Source organism: Canis lupus, chromosome 4 (assembly GCF_048164855.1).
Source record: "Canis lupus baileyi chromosome 4, mCanLup2.hap1, whole genome shotgun sequence".
Lineage (NCBI taxonomy): Eukaryota > Metazoa > Chordata > Mammalia > Carnivora > Canidae > Canis > Canis lupus.
This window is the reverse complement of record NC_132841.1, coordinates 77010165-77036801: the sequence shown is the minus strand read 5'-3', so window position 1 is coordinate 77036801 and position 26637 is coordinate 77010165. Positions and strand designations below refer to the sequence as shown.

Genomic DNA, 26637 nt, shown 5'->3' with positions numbered 1-26637 from the left:
CATAGACACTAATCATTTATATGAGTTATTACAACAAAAATCTGTATCATGTAAGGAAAGTAAAATTCTGTTGAGAACTGGATTTCTTTAAACAGTGATTAACATACCAAAAGGTCAGGCCTTTTTTTAAAAGTCAGAAAAAGAAAAACGTTCCAATTTGTTTTAATGATAGCATCTCTACAGTATGTATCTATGTTCAAGCTGCCATGTGTAGTCAACAGGAAAGAAGCAGCAAGATATCCAGAAGGAAAAGTGACATCGTCATATAATAATAGAGTTTGAACTTTTTCATTTATATTCCTTAATGTCCTCCTTTAATTATCTCATAAAGACAGACTGACAAGGAAGAGGCCTGAAACCAGAGTGAAAACATCCCTATAGTTTTATCCTCTGCCCTGTGATTAAAAAACATCCCAGAGAATCTCATCTAACCAATCAGTGCCATTTGCCTCAACAGGTGACCAGATATATGACTATTTAAAACATACCATACTGCTTGCTTAATTAAAAGTTACACTTAGAATTTTGGGGTTTTTTTTTCTATTACTGTGCAAACAGAGCAGACGTTAAGTGGGATATTTTATTTTCACAAGTTAATTCCTTATAAACAGTTCCAGCATATTACTCTCTTTCTCATTAAAGCTGAAACTTCACTACAATGAAATTGAGATACCAGAAGCTTTTTAGTAACAGGTAGTTGAAAAAGGAATTGTATCATTAGAGAGCAGACCTACTGTATAATACCCTACTTTTCTTTAGAGACTAGTGTGGTTCCTCCTTCCTCTAAATTTCTGACTCTATTATTTTCTGAAAGTAATAAGTCACTAATTGAGGACAATGTAGTTAATTTGTTTCTATTTTGCAAACACATTCTATATATATGGTAGGCAATGCTTTAAATAATTTATAGATGTGAATCACTTTAATCTTCATAATAACACAATGAGATAGGTACTCTTAAGGTCTCATTAAAAAGACGAAAATCTGAGGCAGAGAGTGGTTAAGTGACCTGACCAAGGACACACAGCTACTAAGTGGCATAGCTAGTGTTCACTTTGTAGTCATGGAAATGTGGATGTCTTAATTCTGAGTAGCCAATCTATTCAATCAAATCCTAAGCTTTAAATTACCTTCATGGCTTTCCACCGAAATTTTTCTAAGGGTCACAGTTAGCAAGATAAATTAGTGTGAAGATATTTATAATGTTTCTAGATACCATGCAATCTGTTTTCCTATAACTTGAGTGATTGACAAAAACAAAAAGTGGAAGAAGGTGAATTTCTATATTGAAAAGTGCTATATCTTTAACCCTTTACATGATATCCCTTGATGCACAGGACCATGTTTTTCTTGCTAAATATAAGTCTGCAAGTTTGAGTCTCCATACTCTTCCAACACATGTCTCAGAGTCAAGTATCTCAGGGTGAGATTTTGTGTATTTGTACAGCTGAATACGTATGATACAGAGATTTCAGAAGCACTTATGTCCTGCTTCTGTCTTAGGGAGTATGGCTCACATTCATCATGCTGACTTTCTTTATTGACAACAATGTCAATAAAAAGAACAGTAAGTAGGAAAGTCATTCATGGAACTCCCTTTGCATTAAACAGACTCAAAATCTTCAATTCCTTGAGAGTCTACAATCATTTCCTTTTTCTGCTCTAAGGAATTATACTGTCCTGTTTTTTCTGTTCTCCAAGTCAAATGTCAGCTGCTGTCAACTGCAGACCATGGAGAGGCTGCTTTGTTTGCCTTTGCTGGCAGAAACACTGCATTCAGAGTCAAAAACTAGAACTGAGTCTTAATTCTGTCCTGTACTGGCTGTGAGGTCTTGAGCCAAGCACTCACCATCTCTGATTTGGGGAATCCTCATCCCTAAGAAGGGAGTGATGCTGGCAACAGCATCACTGTTGATAATTAAATAAATTCCAGTACAGTGTGGGACAGTTTAACTGTTAATATCTAATATTACTTTTGCTAGGAACTAGAAAAAAAGTGACTAATAGCCAAAAGTTCTAAGCATCTGAAACTTATTTCCTAATTGCCTGATATAGTCATGATTTATATACGGAATAAGTTCTGTTTATGATGTGCAACTGGTTACGAGTAGCTTTCAACTATCACTATTTTACCCAAATAAATTTAAGTGATACTCCACAAGATTAGACAATTGATTCATAGAATGTTTATTTAAAAGGGCCTTCCGGGATCCCTGGGTGGCGCAGCGGTTTAGCGCCTGCCTTTGGCCCAGGGCGCGATCCCCGCAGACCCGGGGTCGAATCCCACGTCGGGCTCCCGGGGCATGGAGCCTGCTTCTCCCTCTGCCTGTGTCTCTGCCTCTCTCTCTCTCTCTGTGACTATCATAAATAAATAAAAATTGAAAAAAAATAATAAATAAATAAAAATAAAAAGGCCTTCCTTACATTATTTTGAGACAATTAAATCCCAGAAATATTGTAGTAGAAATGTCATGATTATCAACCCAATTTCTTTAGCTCAGAGATTTAGGGACCAACTAAACTAAATGCTTTCTGAAAATCCATACTATATTTGGTATATGTAAGAGTCACATTCATAAGACTAAATTGTGCTCTTCCACAATGCAAGGGAAGAATTCGGCCTTCATTAACTTTCCATAAATCTGAGAGAAGGGAAATAAATTACATTTTTAGGCAATCCAGACATGTTACTTACATGAGCACGCCAAGAAATTCTGTTTGAATGAACTTAGCTGAAAAACAGACTCTAACAGAAATGAAAACCCTTTGATGTGTCTCTTGGAAGGTCCATTTATAGCACTTCCACATGAAAAAGCCCAGTGTCAAATGGTTTCTGAAGACGAGGGTGCTTTTGGCCACATGCAAAATGAAGAAGCAAGCAAAAGTTTCTGTGATAATCCCCTAGCTCCACTTACTGGGGAGTTTGCCCACTTTTTAGGAAACGCTTTCTTCACCCCTAATCAGTGAGGATTTACTTCTGATAAGTTGATTTCTAAAAGGAAACAGTCACGGGGAAGCCTGGGTGGCTCAACGGTTTAGCGCCTGCCTTTGGCCCAGGGCATGATCCTGGGGTCCCAGGATCAAGTCCCACATCGGGCTCCCTGCATGGAGCCTGCTTCTCTCTCTGCCTGTGTATCTCATGAATAAATAAATAAAATCTTTAAAAAAATAAAATAAAAGGAAACAGTCACTTAATATGTTGCCCCTCAAAGACATTTATATTTAAGGAATGAAGGCAGTGCCCATCCCAGGGCAAGATAGTTGAATCAATGAAACACTGGTGTCTAGAACATAACATTGAATAAAAACACAAATGGTCTCTTAAGATTTGATCTAGATCTTAAAATCTTGAGATCCTTTTGAGAAGGACCTACCTATTCCCAATGTCAGAGTGTCTTAAAAACATCCAGGAAACAGAACATAAGAGCAAACTTTTGGGGCACCTGGGTGGCTCAGTGGTTGAGCGTCTGACTTCAGCTCAGGTCATGATCTCACGGTTCTGGAATCAAGTCCCACATCGGGAGCCTGCTTTTCCCTCTGCCTATGTCTCTGCATCTCTCTGTATGTCTCTCATTAATAAATAAAATATTAAAAAAAAAGACCAAACTTTTTACCAAACTGAAAGCAGGTAGGCTCAGAGTCATATTTAAATAATTATTCTTATCCCATAATAAATTTTTGCCAGAAGGAAATATTCAGTTCCTTACCAAAATATATGTTTATGGATATAGATAAAAGATTGCTTTTTGTTTCATTTAAATATATCTTGGCTTAGCATTCTGGCCAGGAAATGACTGGATAATAATAACTAAATTTTAATTGGTATATATGTAAGCAACTCCTACTGGCATGCTCTGTGTAAAAATACCTTAATTTTTCTAGTATTTCATTCAATTCTAAAAGTAACATTTTTTTTAGGGTAAAAAATGTTGATTTTTTTTCCTCATCCTCGGTGCCGCAATTATATGTTTGGGAATTGAATTTCTTCCCAAATGTCATTGAGATATTCTATTAATAAGTCTTATTATAAGAAAATGCTCCTTTCCTAGGGAGAGACAAGAAGTTGAAATGAAACCTTTATACCATATAAGAATCTAAAATCTTTCACTTTCTTTTGAATGTTATGCTATTTTATCCTCTATTCCTTTTGCTTTCATTTGCTTTATTTTTGTTGCTGTTGTTTAAAACTAAAATTGACCCTTGAACAATGCAGGGGGTTAGGGTGTCAACACCCATGCAGTCAGAAATCTGCATATAACTTTTGATTCCCCCCAAAACTTAACTACTAATAGCCTACTATTGACCAGAAGGCTTTACTGATAACCTAACAGTCAGTTAAAACATATGACGTACAACATACATATTATGTACTGTATTCTTACAATAAAGGAAGCTAGAAAAAAGTATTAAGAAAATCATAAGAGAAAATACATTTACAATATTATACATTATTTATCCAAATAACAATCCACACATAAGTGGGCGATGCAGTTCAAATCCATGTTGTCAGGGGTCAACTATATTTAATTTGATATATATAGCGAGAGAGAGAGAGATTAGATAAATGTACTGGTGTAATACATAGATTTGTATGTTTTATGTTTTTTGTTCACAAATATACAGTCTTAAAAATACAAGTCTAATTTAATCTGCAAACTCTTTTCTTTTCAAAAACAGTGAATTTCTGAGGAAGAAAGCATGGCAATTTGTAGATAGTTATCACACCAAAAGGAACATCAATTGCAAATGCCATGTTAAACAAATGAAATACAGTAAATTAAATGAAACTACTTTCTGTAACACTTTATGCCTCTATCTGTTAATTTTGAAGAAGGCACCATAGTGAGGTTCATTTTAGTACAAAGTCATACTGCAGATGTACTACATTTATTTATTTTTCTTTATGAAAAAAATATATAAAACTTTACAGCCTGCCCCAGTTCTACATTAGGAATAGCATGAAAAGCTTTTCTATGTCTAACTTCCTCAACCCCTCAGATGTCTCTTCACATTTCCTCTCCTTCACACTACCCGTGTTTCAAACCTGTGTCTGAACCCTGGAAACCAGGGTCAAGGAACGAGGTGTCCTTCCTTCTGCCCTACTTTATACCTTTGACCCGTCTCCTCCAACATCCTCTAAGACATTCTCTCAATTATGCTCCTCTTCACCATCTTCAGTGGCTCCTTCCCCTCAGCCTTTCTATATAAACAAAATGATGAATCTCTTTTCTATCTTAAGAAAAAAATGAAATGTCTCTAATCTCTTTGTCTTCTGGTTATCGACCTGTGCATCTCCTCCTCATCACTGATTTCCTCAGTATCTCCTCCCTTCAGGCGGCTACGAACTAGTTCCACTCAATTCACTCCTCATCCTTTGTCCTCAGTTTGCTACCCCACCACCCTGCTAACAGTGCATAGAACAAGCTTCTAAAGGCCAAATTCAAGGCTCCTTTCATCCTCAAATAACCTGACCTCTCACAGTCTGGGGCACTGCCTAGCAAGCCATTCTTTTTTTTTTTTTTTTTCCCCCAAAACTCTTTCCTGTTTTCTTCCCATTCTCCTTCTAGATGTCTGAGAACTTCTTATAAGTCCTCTGGTAGGCCCCTCTTCATGCCCACCCCCACAAATGCTGTTGTTTATCCCAGGATTCTGTCCTGAGCCTCTTTTTCTTCCCAAAGATTCTCTCCTTAATTTTACCCATTCTCTTATCCCTCTTCCCATACCCACCTCAGAAAATGTGTTCCTTCTCAAGATTCCTTGCATGGACCTCCCTTGTTTCCTCAACTACAAAACAGCATTAATAAGAACAACTACTCATCAAGTTTTTAACTTATCAAGTTGTTAGATGATTAGATTAGATGGTGCAAGTAAGGCACTGAGTGTGATGCATGCCACAATGCCAATAATCATTGGCTTTTTTTTTTTATTTCAAGGTAAAAATCTGGCAATCATCCTCTGCTCTTTGCTAACATGGGAATAAGAAAAGTGGTCAATAAATGGGACAGAAAAGAAATCAAGCCCTGAGATACTGCTTTTTAATAACTCTTGAAACCCATCCATTCTTCTTTGGTACTGCTTTGACTGCTTTATATCAGCAACCCCTCTTCTATTCTATTTGTCCATTGTGTCATTTTCTAACATACAAATCTAATCCATTTTCTCCCTTACTTAATGTTGTTTAGTAGATCTCTACCAGCCACATTTTTTAAAAAAATTAATCTGTAGATGGCAGAGAAGAACTAATTTTGTATTTCCAGTTTCATCTGACCCACATATGTTTTATGCTCCATACAAAAAAAAAAAAATCAATTCCTTGGAAACACCAACAACTCATCACTTCTCAGTGCCCTTCTAGATACTCTGGTAAATCTTTCTTTTCTCAGGAGGAGTAGGAGTGGTCTGCCCTTTATGCCAGGCAAATCACTACTAGCAGTGGTTTGGTGTTTAGAGAATCAAAAAAGGACTTCAGAACAGCAAGCCAGATCAGGGTCTACATAGACAACACCAAGTCTGTCACAAAATCCAGAATAAAAAAAAAAAAAAATCCAGAATAAGTTGATGAGGATATTGTAGCCTGACAATGATAAAGTTCACAAGTGGTGATGGATTCCAGGGTAACTGAAAAGATGCTTGTGGGTATTTATAACTCATATATTTTTTTAATTAGCTAGTATCTGACATGTGGATGGATTAGGTGGTCTTATGAAAGAAGCAGCATAGCATTCATACTTACCTTATGTCTAGGAAAATATTACTGATCCTTTATACATCTTCTTATCCATCCCTTTTTTGTGAATACATCCTTAAATTTTCCTCATTCTTCTAGACAAGAGTTCATTCTGTCATAGGTGCTTCAGGCTCTACAAAGTTTTTAGTTCTTATCTAATTGTATGTATGATTGTTCATTAGTTTCATGTTTATCTTCCCAATTTGACTATACATTTCAAATAGTAGACACACCACATTATTCATAATAGATATCCCATAAATCTTCATTGAAGGGATAAATTAATAAGTACATAAACAAATTCTGTTCTCTCTGTGGAAAGGGTTAATGCTGAGTAGAGTATTGCAATAGATCGTCCATGAACATCCTTTCTGCACTTGAAAGAACTGAGATATAAGTGCATGCCTACTTTGGGGACCGGATGTTTGACAATAAGCCTACCTCCATGACTTGTCATACCAGCTATGCCTTAAGAGTGCCAACATGTCTTCCTTCTCAGCCTAACATAAGCAGGACTTCTGAGGTGAGCAGTTCCCTTAATTAAAAACTGTAAAGCTTTCTGGTTTCATCATTATAAATAAAAATGTAAAGAAAATGCATTTTGAATTTGAAGGTAAATGTCTAAAAGTTAACTAACTGTTGTGTGAGTTTTGTTGTTGTTGTATATAATTTCTTTTCCCCTTCTCACAAATTTATGAACCTCCAAAGAATAGTTAGCTCTTGGTTACAAAACTGCAATCACTTCTCAGCCTTTCACACATGCTTTGGGTATTCATTTACTGATCTTGATGATATCGTGTGAAACAACTGTGCTAAATTAGACTCGATTCTTCCACAGAACTTCAGTAGGGAATTGTAATGCATCTGCATAATATGATGTTGGGACTGAATTGGGCCATCCTGCAATACCTTTTTTAAAATTATAAGCAACAGGAACAAACTGTTAGGGAAATGTCCTCTCAATTCCCTCAACTACGCATTTAGCAGATTTCCACTATATGGCCTTATGTTCATTAACATTCATGCCATTGTCTGTAACCTCATTTGTTTCAGTGTTTGCTTTGAATTTTCTTTGCTGAAATATTTGCCTTTGTTCTTTTTTCTTACTGATTCTTCTGGAGCTTTGACTATTCCTTTTGGTTTTAGCAGAATATTATAGGAAGATAATTACTAAAAATTTACAAACACAATTTACAGATTTTTTTTCTAAAAAGAGATATACATAGAAGGTCACTTTTCACTGTTTAGGAAAATTTTGTGAAAAATACACCTATTGAATTCAGAGCCCCTCCCCCAATCTCCCAAGTAGAGAATCTACTGTCAATATCTGTATTTCCTGTTGGAATTATTTCCTAATTAAAAGTCTTCTTTTTCAGTCTAAGTATAATCTCAGTGATTAGTCAGTAGGACATGGACTATAGGGTTGGACTTTTTCTATTAAAGATGATTGATTTGCACAGAAATATCTACAATCTTATTTGGTTCTCCCTTGTTATTAAATTGTACAAATTTCTGAGAGCTCACATATATTGGCTGTGGAGATATGAGGCAAAGTGTTTCTGTCTTTACTTGAGCAGATTTGTTTGACCCATAGGTATATGTTATTCATACACTTGGTTTCACCATTATCGTGTTGTAAATAGATGAACAGATACCATAAAGTATCATTTTTATTCCATTTTGACGTTTTGGTGTTTTCATCTATACAGATCACCTAACACATAAGAGATGCACAACTGTTTTGATTGAAAGGACAAAGACAGGATGGATAGATGAATGGAAGAAAGAGAGGGAGGAAAGGGGGGAAGAGGGAGGAAGGACAGACTTCGATGAAATGAGGGGAAGGAGGAAAGAAGAATCTCTCATCTTCCTTCTACTTCTTTTCTTACTATTTTTAAAAGTCACCAGAGACTGCTCCACTGATACCTCCATATAAGTAATGTCCCAGATTTCTTCCAGACTCTTCTAAAAGAAGATAAAGATGCATCAGGTGGTTTACCATGACTATTACTGCTAGGACCTTATGGAATATAGTGTTTCTGGTTACTAATTATGAATTTATGCTGTGTTAAACAACATTTGCTAAAGTCTATATGATGACAGGATGAGGACCTAGTCCTCTGTATCAGGGTTTCTCAATAGTGGCACTATTGACATTTTGAAACAGATCATTTTTTGTTGGCTGGGGGGTTGTGGATCCTGTCTTGTGAATTGTCAAATGTTTAGCAGCATCCCTGAACTCTACTTTCTAGATCCCAGTAGTACCTCCTCTCACCAGTCATGACAATTAAAAATGTCTCCAGACACTGCCAGATGCTACCCAGGGGTGAGGTGAAATTGCCCCCAGTTGAAAACCACTGCCCTGTATATACACTTATCTTATACAACAGCCATAATAGGTCACAGATTTTCTAGTAGACTAAGAAACCACTCTTTAAATTTCTCCCCAAGGGTCAATCATAGATCTCTCTGAACTTGCTGAGGAATCACCCTTAAGGCAGACTCTGTGATAAAACCCATTTCTAAAAAAAAAAAAAAAAAAAACCATTTCTACCCCTCCTCAATTCCCAGGTTCCTTCACATACATAGCTCTGGGCAGCTCTCCCTTCTCTAGTCATCTACTTCCCATGCAGTGACCTCTCATCAACCACTCACCCACAGTTGAATTTAATTTTGAAAATGTCAATAAACAGGCAAAGTGTATTGGCCAAGCATATATTACTTCCCTGATAATAGAGTTATATTCTAGACTCTGTCGTTGATGATTCTTCCTGACTGGCTCATAGCATTACGATTATCAAGGATCATGATGAAATTCTCATGAGGTACAAGAGAAGCATGTTGAGGCTGACTTTAGACTCTAAATTGGGACATCCTGGATCAGAATCCTAGCTTTGCAGCTTATTAGATATTTGTAACGCTGGGCAAATAACTGCTCTTTGCCTTAGTCATGGCTGTTTGTAAAATGGGCATAATAATAGTACCCCCTGGATGAAATTATTATAAAGTTTAAATAAGAGTCTATCTGGGAAATCATTTAGAAGAATATTTAATATAGGTTAGCTCATTTTCTTATACTCATGATAATAGTATATCGTACCGTAGTATCTACCCCACACGAGCAGACATACAACACAACACGAACACACACAAGACAATCAAAAATTATCAACAGATTGTAGTCATTAAGTTTGTTATTAAATAACATGTCATATTACATACTGCTTGTCTTACATTGGTGAATGTTTATACTAGCTTTCTTGATTTGCTCTAATTTCCATGTCAATTAGTAAATACTTAAGCAGAATGCTACTACTCTTTTCCAAATCTGTTCTTCAAATCTGTTTTTAAAAATAAAATACTTATTCTTTTTGTTATGATTAGCACTGATTTTAGGCTATACTATCGATGGTCATTTCAGTGGCTTTGATTCTCCCGCTCCATAGCATCTTACCCAAGACACATTACTCCTCATATCCATTCAAATTTTTGAAAAGAAATATATGTGTAAGTAATAAGAGAAAGAAGAAACCAATGGTTTTTAAAGGTTTATAGATTATAAGCAAAGAGGAAGAAAGAATAAGCTCACAGGAAGAATTTCATGATGATTCTGTTTTCCACCCTATAATGAGTATGAAACAGGAACTTCTGAAGAAGGAAGGAAGCATTTTTGGAGGAAAGATGGCAAATCCAATTTAGACATGTGTAGAGGGAGAAGAGTAGTTGAGTAGGAAGGAGCTTGATGCTATTTTGACCTCAGCTCACAATAAACACTATGAGCATTCTCTACATGATTTCAAAAGGCTTTGAAGAAAATCTGCGGAGTCCAAACTCAACTAAAGCTTTTAGAAAAAGCCCAGACAAAAATATTTGGATATTTTTGTTATAGCACAAATAAGTTCCCTTTGATAATTCCAGGTTTCTTAAGGAAAGGTGCAGAGGCAACTTTCTACAACATCGTTTAAATTAAAAAGACTAACAGCCTCATTGCTCACGCAAAACCAGAACAGGTTACCATCACCCCTTTATCTAGTTTCACGCCTAAATATCACCATCAATTTGTTGATAAAAATCAATAAGACAAATGGCATCTATAGTTTTCAAAAGCAGATGAGATAGTAGTAGCTTCATTTAATAGATGAGGAAACAAAATCTCAGTTACTTTAAATAATGTATCACAGGGCAGAGGCCTATAAATGGTAAAGCAGGAAGTAAAAGTCAGGGTTTTAAAATTCTACTTCAATGTTCACCCATTTTCCTTCCTATCATTCATTGCAGTACTGAATAAATATTTCCATAAAAAATAAAGAAGTTAACCTCTATGCCCATTACATCAAAACAAGTATAATCTCAAGGAGCAACTTTCTAACATCAGAAAAGTGTTAAAATCCTGCTTTTATCAAAGGCTTTTGTAATAGGACATTTGACAAACTGCGCAAGGGCTCTTGTCCATCCAAATCACAAAATGTCACTTAGGCAAGAATAGTGGATAATATTACAAGTAGTCTAACATAAGCTGAAAAGAGAAGAAAAGAAAAGGGAGCACACAGCTGTGCCTCTTCTCCTCATGAGTGAGAGCTGTTTGGAGGTTTTATCATAGACTATTCCTAAGAGATAGGTAGGGAAAGAAAAGCAGCATTATTCCTGTTTCACTGAAAAGAAAACAAAAATCAGAAAACGATAAAGGGATTTACCTAAAATCACACAGCCTGTTGAGGAACAAATAGAACTCAATTGCTTTTGGCTATCCTTTCCAATAGGTTATGCTACCACCTATTATATAAATGTGAACAATTAAATTGGGGAATGGCTCAAAACCAAATGAAATCTCCTTTAATTTGCTACTCTAACTATAAAAAGGACCCATGTTGGGGCTTCACTATAATGGGCTCACTGTGGTGCAGAATTTAATACACTAAGTTCATCTTCAGAATTAACTTTGTTTGGGAATTTGTCCATTAGAATTCTTGAAGAAGCTGCTTCTAACACAGATTTGACTCACCACTGAGATTAAGTCTAAGAGAACTGCCCCAGAGAGAAATAACAGCTCTTCAAAAGAAGCTGGTGATCAACATTTTACTTCTGTTATTTTTCAAAACCCATATACAGAATTTGAACATTTTATCATTTCCCATATAATGATATTATTTAATATCTATTAATGGCTGCAGATGTAGTCACATCTATAAAACAGGATAATAATAGAATTCGGCCTCACAGTCTTATTATAAGGATTAAATAAGCTAATATTTTAAGGCACTTAACATACAAGTGTTTGTTGAATTTAAAAAATAAAACAAATCGTTTATTTTCATCCATACTGTGCTTTTAGTTTACCTCACTATAAAATTTGCCTCTCTTCAGACAGGTTTTTTTTTTTTTGTTTTTTTTGTTTTTTTTGTTTTTTTTTTTTACCAACAGAAAAGTAAAAAAAAACATCAAGATAGAAAAGTATTTTTAACAAAGGTCAGTTAAGGATCTGATTGTATGAAAAAGAAAAGCTTTCCTGTGCTGAAGGGATTTTTTTTTTTTCTTACACAAAGGGGGAAGATTTTCTCTATAAATTTTCAGAAATGTAAAGAGACATAATGAGTAATTAACTAGAATTCCTAATTAAGTGTATACAGAGCAGAGGATGATTCTTGCTTTACTTTATCATCCAGTAGCATTTCCAAGAAGTGACATCCTCTTATACAAGGGTCTAAAATGCAAATTTAATTGTAATTATGATGGCCTTGAATCTGAGCAGAGAATGACACAAAAGTGTGAAGTTTCCTTGAATGTCCCTGAGGGCTTAAAGGTGTAGAAGTATTGAATGTGTATAAATAGTACAAGGAAGTTACTGCATCCCATTTTCCTAAATTAGAAATTGACAGGACAAACCCAAGAAGTAGCCCTTGGCGCTAGTTGGTATTCAGGGTATATGGTGAGCTAAGGAGGCATGACTCAGAGCTGAAAAATACTAGACCTACTGAAATGCATTCAGGTAAGGAGATAAGAGGAAAAAGCAGGTCTTCATGCTTGAAAACTTTTGAGATTTCAGGGTCTCAGTCCATTTGGGCTGCAACTGCAAAATACCACAGACTGAGAAGTTTATAAAACAACAGAAATTTGGAATCTCACAGTTCTGGAGGCTGGAAGTCTGAGATCATGGTGCCAGCATGGTCAGGTGAGCTCCCTTTTCCTGATGGAAGATTTCTCACAGTGTCCTCACATGGAGGCCAGGGATTCTCTGGGATCTTTTTATAAGGACATTAATCCAATTCATGAAACGGTCTACTTCCGTAGCTAAGAACCTCCCAGAGGATTCACTTCCTCATACTTTTTCTTTGGATGTTAGGATTTCAACATATTCATTTTGAGGGGACACACAAACTCAGACCATAGACCTCAGTCTAAAGTAAAGTATTTATTTAAACTATGGTACTAAGCTTCACTTGAGTTCTAAATGGCTAAACCATGCTACATAAAGATTGTCCTAAATATAAGGGGCAATTCACAATTATACTACTTTGTGAACAGAAACAAGAGTAGTATAAGGAAAGGAAGATAACTAAGTTACTCAGACTAAAAAGCAAATAGAACTCTTTCAATTCATGGTTTTGCTTCATTTCTGACAGTTACATTCACCAAATTAGGGATCTGAAAAAGTCACCTGAAGTTTACAAACTAAACCTTTCTTAATTCAGTTTGCATCAAGATATTATGCCTGTGAAACTCACAAATTCAGTATTAAAAGATCCCGATTAATAAGATATTGCTGAAGATGCAGCCAAAACCAATGCCAATGTAGATTTCAGGTACACTTTAAAATACCATCCCACGGAAGATCCTAAGATAATGCATCACAGTAATTACAATATTGGAAATAGTTCAAATTTTGAATTCATACTAACCTGGATCCAAACACTAACTCATTTAACTGCTTATAATTTGGGAAACGTGTTTGAACATGTTTAGCCACAGCTTTCTCACCTGTAAAATGAATGTAATTATATCAACCCATAACCTTGGGGGAAAAATAAGATAATTTACGCAAAGCATTTATAAACATTCAATAAATTGAAGCTATTTTTATTGACCTAATACAGGGAAAACCCACTTTCCATTAATCATGTTAGGCTCATCACAATGTGTATGAAATGATGAAAGCATTTCACAGGTTCTGTTAAAATTAAATGAAAGTATTCATCCTCTTTAATTAAAGAAAGATGACATAAAGCCCTAGCTTAGGGAATCCTACCTCCAGATAGCTGTGTTTAATGCCCATAAATACTTCTGGTAGGATTTTCTCTATTATCATCCCTACTGAATATTACACAGTGTTGACTTCACTATAGTATAAAAGCCCTTTTGAGTTGCTTTTGTCTTACCATTTTCATAGCAGGCATTTCCTTTCTTATTTGAGTATAGTCAGTTTTAAGTTCAGGAAGCAATGATTTGCCCTTGACCTTTTATCACCTGAGCTATCAAGTTAAGGACAGGTTATCCAGTTTTCTGAAAAGACCAGAAGGCTGGGATGGTCATAGTGAATCAGGGTCTTCTTCTACTTGGCCAAAGTAATATTCTCAGTATATACACTGAAAGTACCTCCCATTGGTAAATTAACATATACCTCTAATGGCCTAACTAAGTGTCTCAAAGTACAGTTGGCACAATGAAAGAAAACTCGTTTCATTTTGGTGTTTTGTTGTTTTACAGGTAACTATGCTACAGATTTTTGTATTGGAAACTGAACTAGGGACCTAATTCTTAGGTATGATGTTGGCTTAATTAGAGCATTGTCCATTACAGTTTGACATATAGAGTCCACTGATACAGCTTCTGAAACACAAGCACACAATTTCTTCAAGACAAATGTGGATGCTGCAATAAACTATAAATTGTATATAATTTTTCTGACCTAACTTTTTGTTGTCCTAATCAGGTTCTCCATGAATTTGGCTCTCCAAATTTCCATCTATGTGATCTTATGTATCAAATGGACAGAAAGCTAAATAAGGGGCAATGAATTAAAAGCATTAGCCTCTGTACCTCTGTACTTCTTTCTAATTAAGAAAGATGTTAATTGAAATTAGAGTGACACAGACTCTGTGCAGAAATCCCCAGAGTACTATAATTGGTTTGTGGAGCTGTCGCTCCAGGGTCATTCACTGGAGTGATTCCTGGTTGGGATGGGAGTGATTGAAAATGCTCACCTAAAAAGTAACCTCAAGCTTATGAAATAGGATTGCCAGTGTAAAAGCAAATATATCCACATCCAAATTAGATTTTCTTTAAACATTTACAGAGAAAGTATTTGAGGTCAGATGCTTTTACTAACCCATTCCCTTCAGTGGTTCTCCCCCCCCATGCAATTTCCTTTAACTCAGTTTGATCACCCTAGACCTTTTAATGGCTTCACATCACCTACAGAACAAAGCAGAATATTTCAAGACGTCGACACCAGGCTCCACTACCTTTCTTATTCCTCCCCTTACGCTCACAGGACATTTCAACCAAACTCTTTCCCGCGTATGTGCATATCACTCTGCTTTCCCACCACGGTATATTTAAATTGTTACCTTCACTGGACAACTCTTCTGCTTCCTTCTTTACTCTGGAATAACGAATGTTTACCAAATCAAACCAAACTTATCCTGCAAGACCCAGCCCTAATACCATGTCCCCCAACAAATCCTTTACTGTTCCTCTTGGCTAAAAATAAGATCACCCTTTTGAACTCTTCTATCTCTTTATCTGTTTCCCCCGCTGACTCCTCCCTCTCTACCTAGTAGATGCCAAACTTCTTGAGGATGAAGATTATGTTTTGTTAATCCTTGTAGCCCCAGTGTTATCCCATATCAGGCACCAATTGAATAGTCATGAAATAAATCTTAGATTCAAAATAAGTTATAAATTAACAAGTATGAATATATATTTTAAAATTTGTATTTAAGGTGCTTTGGGGGGACAGTGCGTATAATAGCTTCCCTTTGCATTAATTTGAAAAGAGTTTAAGCAAGGATAATTGAAAAGAAACAAGATAAAAGTAGGTATTAACATGACAAAATCAACACTAGAAATGAAAGTTAGTGTTTCATATGTAATACATATAAAACAAAGCATTGGGTATATCTTGTAAAATATATTAATAAATATCTGACATAATATAATAAAACTAAATGGCAAATTTAACACGCATTTGTCCTGGCTTAATAATATCAAAATAGCTGACAAAGTAATTCTTTTTTCTTGAGTCTAATTAATGGCACTGATTAATCAGCTTACTCCAAGCAAGGCTGAAAGTTAGAACTTAAAGTGAAAAAAATATATGATGTAATCCTTACCCTCAAGGATTCCATAAACAAGACACATTCAAACAAACTAATTTTTAAAAAATGTCTAGATTCCAAGAGGGTGTGCAACAAAGACATGAGGGTCTAAAGTCAGGAGAAGAAATATGCTTAGTCTGTTTGGGCTGCTATAACAGAGATAGCATGACTTATAAACAACATTTATTTCTTGAAGCCTTAGAAGCCAGGAAGTCTAAAATCATGGCACAGGCAGATTCTGATCTGATGAGGCACGTCTTCTGGTTCATAGACGACTCCTTTTCAGAGTCGTTACTTGGGGAGAAGGGCAATCTAGCTCTCTCAGGTCTCTTTTCTAAGGACACTAATCCCATTCATGAACTCCATCCACGTGACCTAATCACTCTCAAAGTCCCCACTTCCTACCGTATCAATTTGAGCATTCAACATATACATTTGGGTAGTACACAAACATTTAATCCATTTTAGATGTCCTCTTTCGAGAATCTGTGGAACTTACAACAGAATTTGAAGAATAGGGAGAATGGATCTAGATAGAAACTGGGATAGAGAATCCCATGCAAAAATGAACATAAGCAAAGATACTGAGGCAGGACATTTTCCAGAATTTTTCCAGCTTGCCAGAAATGTAAGATATAATTAGCTAATAATAACGATAATAATACCTAACATCTTTTGAGCAGTTCCCATATGTTGGGTATTATTTTATAAGCACTTTACATGTCTTAAATTCATTTAATTTTTCCAAGAGCCATATGAATGGAGGACTATATTTCCATTTAGTAGAGGAGGGAAATGAGAATTACAATTTTTTTTTTGAGAATTACAATTTAAAAGATAGGTTGGAATCATGTCGCATACTGGGTGAAGGAGACACCACCATATACCTACTCAGAAAGAATTGGAATGTACTAGCTAGAGGAAGATGAAGAGGGCGGATGCAGGTGAGGGAAAGGAGACACCCCTGGAAAAGGCATGAGAGGCATGTGTATGGGCGCAAAGGGACAGGGGCGAGAGAGAACCGCAAGAAGCTTATTGGAGAGTGCCTTGTGACTAAGTTAGAGAGTTTGGCAAACAGAACATGAAGAGCTTGTACACCAGGCTGAGGGCCTTTCTTTTAAAAGAAGCTTTTGGGGATTTGGAACAGTGTGAAGAAAGATTTACATTTTAGATAGATCATTCTTACAGCTGTGTAAGGAGTACATTTGAAGATAATTAGAGCACTGGCAGAAAGACCAACAGATAAGATGCCATTGGCCTGAAGTTTCTAGCAAAAGGTGGTCAGACACAGACCTAAAATAGTGATTGTAGGTGAGGAGAAGAGGGAAAATGTGGCAGATTATAGCATCCAAAAGTGGCCGTCACAATGTGACTTGGAGACTTCTCCCATCAAGAGGTAGAGTCAATACTCCCTCCCCTTCCATTACAGCATAAGGGACACTATGTGGTCTTTGAGCTTAGTGATGTGATGCAGATTCTATGTGGCCCTCTTAGGGTACTTGCTCTTGGAATCCAACCATCTTCCCATAAGAAAACCCAAACTAGCTCCACACAGAGAAACCACATGGCAAAGCCACAGAGAAATACCAGCTGACCACCCAACTGAGGTCCCAGCCATGATACTCCATCAACCGCCAAATGTGGGAGTGAAGCTGCCTTCTGATGATTCTACAGCCGGCCTTTAAGTCTTCCCAGTTGGGGCTCAAGTGGAGATTCACTGTTCCTACTACTGCTGTTAAGCCCACTAAGTTTGGGGATGGTTTGCTACTAGAAAAGGAGAAAATAGATAAATATTAGAAGGTAAAATAAAAAACTGTTGATGGTTCCTGAAAACTACAGCTTGACTGGCTGAAGGCTCTGTAGCTGGTAGACGACTAGGGCCAGGAAAGCAAGGGATTTGAAGTAAATGTCTTCAAGTCCTTGTCAAGTTGAATTCCTAATAAAATGGCCCAAAGGGAAAATGAGAAATCTGATCTCCCTTTAAAATATAAGAAGTCTGAGATGCCTGAGGGGTTCAGTGGTTGAATGTCTGCCTTTGGCTCAGGATGTGATCCCTGGAGTCCTGGGATCAAGTCCTGCATCAGGCTCCCTTGTAGGGAACCTGCTTCTCCCTCTGCCTATGTTTCTCTCTCTCTCTCTCTCTCTCTCTCTCTCTCTCTCTCTCTCTCCCATGAATAAATAAAATCTTTCAAAAATAAAATATAAGAAGCCATATCAAACATATTCATATATCTGATAGTAAGTCCCATTCTAATCTAAGTACCTGGCATGTTCCAAAATAGCACTGTAGTAATTATCATTTCAAGCAGGTAACATGATTTTTTTTTTCCCCAGGGAACTATGAATACTTGAAAATATTTGGAATTTAATTTGGGGAAGTTTAATGGAAGATTATCTTGTGCTTTGTTTTCCTCATTTTTCATGACTCCTATTTATTATGTAGAAATATATGTCATGTTTCCAAGAACTCTGTCCAAACTGACTACAGCCAGACTTTTATGATATATGACTCAGTAGCAATATAGTTGGACACCTGGAAGATTTTTTTTTTTACCTGGAAGATTTTTAAAATTTATTCCTCAGGATAGAAATTTTAAACAAATGGGCCCAACTGCTAAAATTGCAAAAGAAAGAAACACTTTTTAAAATAAGAGATTTCATAAATCTTGATTTATTCTTAATGTTTGATTTTTTTTTTTGTTTGGGGGAGGGGGGAGTCAGTGCTGCTACCTCATTTCTCTTCTTTCAATCAAAAGGTAACATCTAATTGTTTTTCCTTAAGAAATTAAGAAAACTGGGGGCGTCTGGTTGGCTGAGTTGGTTAGATGTCTGACTCTTGATTTCAGCTCAAGTTATGATCTCAGGGCCCCATGTCAGGCTCTGCACTCAGTGGGACATCTGCTTGAGACTCTGTCTCTTCCTTTCCCTCTGCCCCTCCACTCCACGCTCTCTCACTCTCATTAAGTAATTAATTAATTAACTAATTAATTAATTTTTTGAAAGAAATTACGAAAACTGAAGGAATATTTTCTCCTTGGTGCCAAACTATCTTCATGTGATAGCCAGCACATGACAAGCATTTTACTGAACAAGAGCTCAGAATTTTCCCTGCACAATAAATCTAATTAAAACCAAATGTAAAACAAAACAAAACAAAACAGAAAGAACACCATGAAGGGTGGCTTATCATACAGATCCACGGCACATCAGTTGCTTCAGACTCTGATTCTTATATGCCTTCTCCCCATCTCCCAGAGTAGGGTTTATGACTGTTAAAGCTGCATTTAGTAATCAGTTATTGCCAATAACTTCTGAGGAACAAAATGGATACATACTTAGCAAACATAGAGAATATTACGCTTGCTCACTCCAGGAAGCCTCCTGAGTGAGATGCCATACTGAACAATAGAAGGAATTACATTTAAAAGTCTTTCTCTAACTACTAGACATACAGCAGCAGCAGCACAGTTTCTGCCTCACTCTCCCAGACTTCCTCCTTGCCTAAAACTATCTTGTAACAAATTAACTGACATAATTTAGAGATTAAGTTGATGAGTAATAGTCAAAGGGGTGTACTCATAAAAAGGGTGCAACTCATATGTCCATAAAAAACAGGAAGTTCATTATATGCCACACATAAAATAAAAACTGCAGGGCGTCTGGGTAACTCAGTGGTTGAGTGTCTGCCTTTAGCTCATCCTGGGGTCCTGGGATCGAGTCCCACATCAGGCTCTCCGCAGGGAGCCTGTTTCTCCCTCTATGTCTCTGCCGCTCTCTGTGTGTCTCTCATGAATGAATAAATAAAATCTTTAAAAATAAAAACTGCTTTAATTATACATATTTTTACGTAGGAGGCTCAATATATACCTGTATACATACTCTGTGTGTGTAGGTGTGTGGATCAGGACCTACCTTTTATTTTTACTACTATATGGCAAAAGGGGAGGATATTGTAGTTTCTATTTGCCTGCTTATTCAAAATCGTGTGCAGCACCCTTTTTAAAAGTAATTGATGGCCAATATTGTACAATGTAACAGGAAACACTTCTTTGTTGCTAAGCTAAATGGACAATTTAGGGCATACATATTCATAAGGCTTTGGAACGTTTCCAATAAATGCTGTATCATGTAGGAGGAAGAATGGGCTTGCATTAAGCATATTTTGGTAATTGGTAATGCAACCTCCCAGGTCCCCTGGGTGTACAGCTCTTGAGTGATCATCTTCCAAGCCATGATGATTTCACAAGCTCTAATGCACTGGTTTTACATAATTAAATTTTAAAGTAAATTTAATGAAATGTTCAAGAATCTCAGAAATAGGTGTTATGACTGCAAACAGGGTAGCAAAATGAACTTTCCCATGTCCCTTCTTCTTTTAGCCAAACTTAACGTGTACTTATAGCAAATATATATATAGATATATAGATATATATCTATATATATACGCTCAATTCCACAGAAAGTGACTTCTTTTGTAAATAAAAGAAAACAAGAAAAGAAAGAAAGAAAGAAATGGCAAGGAAAATAAAATATATTAGTTTTCTCAAACACAGTTGAAACCATAGTTTACTGTGGGGAAACACAGTTGAAACCAAAACTTACTTTGGGGGCTTCTACACACAAAAAGATTTAATCTGATATTCCTTCTTTCCTTCTGGAAAAGAAATGAATTGGAAGTCTCATTTAAACTCTTACAAATAGCTAGACATTCAAGTAGTTTAACCAAACTGTCCTGCCAGTTCAATCAAATTACTCTTAAATAATAATATTTTGAGAATTTCACGTAAAAAAATATCATGTAAAAAAATGAGTCAAGAACTACATTTTTATTGTATTCACTCATTCAATACTGTGCTAAGCAAAGGATTATCAAAAAATGATTATGACTCAGTACATCGTAACAGCACAGTGTTCTTTGAGGGAATGCAAATGAGTAAACTTTTTATTCCTGTCCTTGAATTCTCTGATAAACTTTAGCACAGCCAGCCTATTGGTCAGTGTTCATCCTCCAGTATATGCCAACTCTGTATTATCTTTAATACAAATCTATTTTTTTCCAAAATTTTTAAAAGTTTATTTAAAAATAAATGATGATGGTATTTATGCTCTTTTCATCATATTGGAAGCTATCAAGTTGTCAGTATACAAAAATTATCTATTCTAATTAGGGTGATGGAGGATATTTACCCCTTTCCTTATTTACCAGAGATGTTTCCTTCCATAAGAGATGCAATCTTGAGATAGCAGCAGGATTATATAATGGGCAATATTTTTGATGACATATATATATATTCAAAGGAAAATTTGCAAAGGTAGTTGAAAACAGAGTGCAAAGCATAAGTCTGGGAGCCAGAGAGTCATCTCTGAAATCTTTACACTATGGGTTATGTGACTTTTCAAGTAGGTTATTTTATCTGGTTCAGTTCTTTCATTTATAAGTACAGAATATAATATGCCTCTATGGAAGGAACACTGTGAAGATTAAAGAAAATGTATGTTACTGCCAACTATATAATAGATGCTGGCTATTTTTGTTCATTATTGTAGAGAGGGGAGAAAAAGTGTGTTGTAACACTGCAACATTGGCAACAGTATTTTTAATCTTTCAATTCAGTGCTCATGGTGCAGGAGTGAAGAGAGTCGAGAGGCAAGTAACTAGATATTTTACTTCAGAGTGACGATAAATGAGCCACTAATGAGTTCTGTAAATGATTACTTACCCACCTAGCATCTGGTATCCTCCCCAATATTTGCCCACAGAATATCGTGAGAACAAATATAGGTAATATTTTGAAGTAATGTCTAATATCCAAAAAAAAAAAAAAAAAGGAAAGTGGAGTTTTTTATTTTGTGCAAACAACAGTAGTTTCCAGTGATCAATGTGTTTTCATAGTTCTCACTATTTCTACTGATCTGTACTAACACCTTTCTTGGGATAGATGTCAAAAATTGGACAACCTATGTAAAAGGAACAAAATCTATTTAAATTATTCCTGTCGTTAATAATAATATATTGAGTATCATTCAGAACAGAAGGACAAAACCGAGTTAGTTATACACTTCAGTTCACACATAAATGACCCTTTAACTAATTTGAAGAGCGAATGTGATAGAGATGGGAGCACAGAATGAAGAGCATAGGGCCATGTTGAAGCTACTTGTTCATCTCACACACTCACTTTTTCTAAATCCCCTGCGTGGAAAAATTTTGGCCTTTCCTCTACAGGCACTTAGTGGACTCTGAGGTCATCATTTCTTCAGGTTTCAGCTCCACGGTTTCATTATCAAGGATGGATTATCTGCAGAACCAGACTCCACTCTGCCCAGATGCCTTTGTCAGGTGTGAGCAACTTGCAGGTGGAGGCTGTTTCGAAAAGTCAGGGTCTAGCATTAGCAAAGAATCTTTCTGGCCAATCTATCCTGAGATGCTGCAAGGCACAGGTGAAACCTCCAGCACTGATTCTTGCTTACTGGAGAATTATATCCCATCTTACCAATAGTTCCTTTTGTGATTTATTCTTCTTCTCTTATAAGAATTTCATTCTCTATTCCTTTTATACCTCCAAGCATTAGAGACAATCTTGACCCAATATAAGAATATGCAAGATATCTCCCCCCACTAAATAAAATAGGTATCTATGTACATACTGCACATCCATGATGACAAAGTAAATTTAATTAAAGTAATTCCTTCTCTCCCAAGATTACTCCATCAATTTATGGTTAATTTCACCAATTTCAATTCGTTCTTCAAATGGACATGGAATGAAATATCTGTAGGGAAAATGTCCAGGCATGCTTAGTTGGGGGAACTCCTTCGTATTCTGTGTGAGCCCATGCTTTCTTCACTGAGACTCTTCCAGCCTTGCACAGGAAATAAAAGAGGGTGGGGAAAACCAGAACCAGGGCAGGCTTTTAAAGAATCTAGTGGGTCATGGTTGTGCTGGCCTTCTTGGAATGACATATTCTTAGTTTGAAAGGGATATGAGCTGGGGGTAATTTGCAAATGAATTCATCTGCAAATGAATGAATGCATCAAGCACAATGAAAACACTGTGTCTGAGATTATACCATATTGCTCACTGTGGCCACTTCCACAGAATTTGTTTCTCCACCATCTGCACCAGTTCCATTCCACTATCCAACACGAGGCCCTGAAAAATGCAAGCCACTAAGAATAACTTGTGAAAGGGGCTGTGTGAACAGTTATTATGCTTGTGTTACTTCCTTAATACCCCTTTTTAATGAAAAGAAGAAACCTACATCAGAAGCAGCACTTAAAATTCAGTTTGGAGAGGCTTCTGGCCTCTACTAAGTAGCTTTTCCCCCTAATCTCTTTCTTCTTTTCTTCTTTGCTGTGTAATAATGTGTTTGAACTGAAGGAAAGCTAAGTTCTCACACCCATGTCTGGGGTAAACTGATTACTTTTAAGGGAGTAAATGGATAACTTCTTTATCTAGATTTTACAAAAGATGTTTTGTAAGCATGATCGAGTAATACTATTTTATACATATACTATCCAAAATCCACTTTTTTTCACTCCAACAAATTATTCCCCTTCTCATAACTATCTTGTTTATGAGCAATTTAATTTCACCTGTACTCTGATAACTAACTGTATTTCTCTTACTATACATATCTAATTTGACAACTGTATATCAAAACTAGCCCAAATGAAGCCAACTAAAATAAGACTGAATTTCTATCTAGTTTGCATTTGGACCCAGGTGAACTACATCAATAAAATGGGAGCAAAGCACTACTAGATTTCACCATGCCTCTCATTTTCAGAACACTTAATGTTAGTTTGCTACAGAACCATGGATCTTACCTCAACGGAGGTCTGGGCTTCAAACCCTGAACTTACATCCTGGGCCTTAAAGCTATATCTGTGATGACATCTGTGTGCTTCTGTAATTAGATCCACAGCATCTGCAACAAGTATTTTCACCTTTGAAATGTGTCTTCAGAAAAATAAATAATGCATTGAAAATTAGAGAAAGTATACAAGCATGTGTTGCTGTTTCTTTGAAAAAAATTCCTCCAGGAGTCTGGGAAATGGACCTAACCAACATATCACACTATCCAAATTAAGTCCATGGAAAAACTGAATTTCTAGTAAATCTTAAATATTTCAAGGGTTTAATGACTTCTAATCAATGTTCCAAGTATCCCCCAGTACCATTCATTTATTCATTCATTCATTCCTTGATGCTATTAGAAAAATAGTTATGCAGTAGTCTAACCAACACAAAGCTATCTATAGCTATCACACTTTCCAAATACTGTGACCAGAGAGTATTCATGAAAGCACAATTTATGAAAATGCCATCAACATCAATTTATCCAAGAGACATTTACATTTCTGTGTCATGGTACAAAACAGAGAAAAATCTTGTAAGAAAAAAATATCCATCCAGCAGAGACCCAAGTCCTCTCTCTCTCTTTCATTTTCTGTTGACAGGTGTATTTTCAATGATTCACATAAATTATTTGCAATCCATGTGCTCCACTTTTGGTATAGGACATTTCTCTAAAATTCTCTCAATTTTCTGAAACTTAAGGATCTACACAAACATTAATAACAAAAACAGGAAACGCAGGTAAACACAAATCTTTTCTGCATTAATCTCAGTTAAGATGTTTTTTCCTTCAAATTCAGTTCAAAGTAGATTCCATTTATAAATTTCACTAGCTCCATATAAGTGTATAATTCTAACTACACAGAGGGAAAACAACCTAACAAAAATGTGATTTATCTTTGCTAAATTACCACTGTGACATGGCATTACTTTGTCTAAATTAAGCAATTATGACATAATGGCGGAAGAATGCTACAATAAAAAAGTCATCCATTCCAGCTATTTTGTAAATATAGGAACACTTTTTAAACGCACCCAATACACAATGTTCTAAATCTGTCAAGAAAAATAATTGACAAAATTATGAATTAATTTTAGAAGACTGTAATATAGTAACCCTGCAAGAATCAGGAGCTTAGAGAGGTAAGCGAATGATTAGATAATCTGCTAGTTTAGCTCAACTGAAAAAAATACTTTAAATATTTTTTATGAGAAGCAACTTCTTAAAAATAGTGTGCTTTGTGCTGTATTAATAAAGCCTTTCTTAAGATGACCAAATTTTAGCTATTTTATTGGTGAGAGGAATTACATAAATTTTACTTGAGAAACTAGGGCTCATGTTAAAAAAATATTTTTTAAAGTAGAAAATATGTGATGAGTTTAAAATAGGAGATGGAGAAAACGAGAGGGAAATTCTCAATAGAAATGTGATACTTGTTTCTTTTTCTGTCCATGAATCTAATAAAAGTTTTATGAAAAGGTTAAATCCTCTTGAACACTTAGAAATTATTTTAAAAAGGATTTAACGGCTGATGTTTAAGGTAAAATGCATATCTCTTCCTATAATGCCTAAACATCCTTTTACTGACCTTTGTGAAATGAAATTAAATGTTTTTAGAAGCAAACTCTTTCTTAGTTCATAAATATCAAAAAGTTGGTTGCTGTGGATTTCTTTTAAATTGAAATATATTGTCCTTGTATTTCTAACAGATGTTCTGTTGACTAGGCAATGTGATCACTATGTCACCATTTGATCAACTTCCATAGGAATATCTGGAGTTGCTGTTGGATTGCACACTACGGATGTGGAAATGCATACTCCCTGCACTGAGAGAATTTGGTGTCTCCTCCTTCCTTGGCATTTTAAAGCAATATGGATGCTGGAACCGTCACACACCCAGGACAAGACCAAGGAATCCATCTCTACCCATTGGCTCTCAGCCAGAAAACAAACCTGGTGCTGTGAGTACATGCACGTCAGTTTGGTTTTGAGCTCCTACATGAAAAATTTCATTGTCATCTGAACTCATTCTATGCTAAAGTATATTATGTAGTCATTTATCTTTTAGTTATTTGATACATTTTTAAAAAGTTATCACATCCTAATTATCCATGCCCCTTTTTGAGGTTTTCTAAACTCTCATACCCTATTTTTAAAATATTCTTATTTACTAAAGTTTTCTATATTAAGGTAAAAATAATACTTCTTGATGTCTTGTTCTCATTCCAAATCTTATTTTGTTTTCTCTTTAATTTTATTTATTCTAAGAATGGAATGCAGAAAGCAGAGACCAGTGGGGTTCCGCTGTAAGGAGAGTCCCGGACAGTTTCTCAATTTACCTATGAGGAAGAACCAGGTTTTTTTCCTGATATCTGTGCAGATTCATACCTTTGTAAATATAAGAAAAACGAATTTCTGGAAAAACGGAATTATAGGAAGGCATGCAAAATGCAAGATTAAACCATATTATTAGGTGTAATGGACACAGAATTATTTCTTCAGGTTATTTTAAAAGGTTCTAGACACTTACTCTAAGTTTCTGGATGTGTCTTGTCCTGGTCTGTTGCTGACAGTTTGCAAACCAGCACCAGTCCCCGGATCTGATTACAGCACAGGAGCTCGGACTCCTTCTTTCCAGAGAAGAGGCCTTTCTTTAGGAAAATCTTCTCTCTGCTGAAGGCTGTCTGATTTCCTTTCTTTGTGTTCTCCTACCAGTTCTCTGTACTTCTCTGT

At 35.9% G+C, this 26637-nt stretch overlaps 1 long non-coding RNA gene across 4 annotated transcripts in view; it reads right to left on the bottom strand.

Annotated features, from left to right (window-relative positions):
* The window catches only part of LOC140632707 (uncharacterized), a 668295-nt gene that overhangs the window by 493210 nt on the left and 148448 nt on the right, over nt 1-26637 (bottom strand). The gene's annotated exons all lie outside the window — the stretch shown is intronic.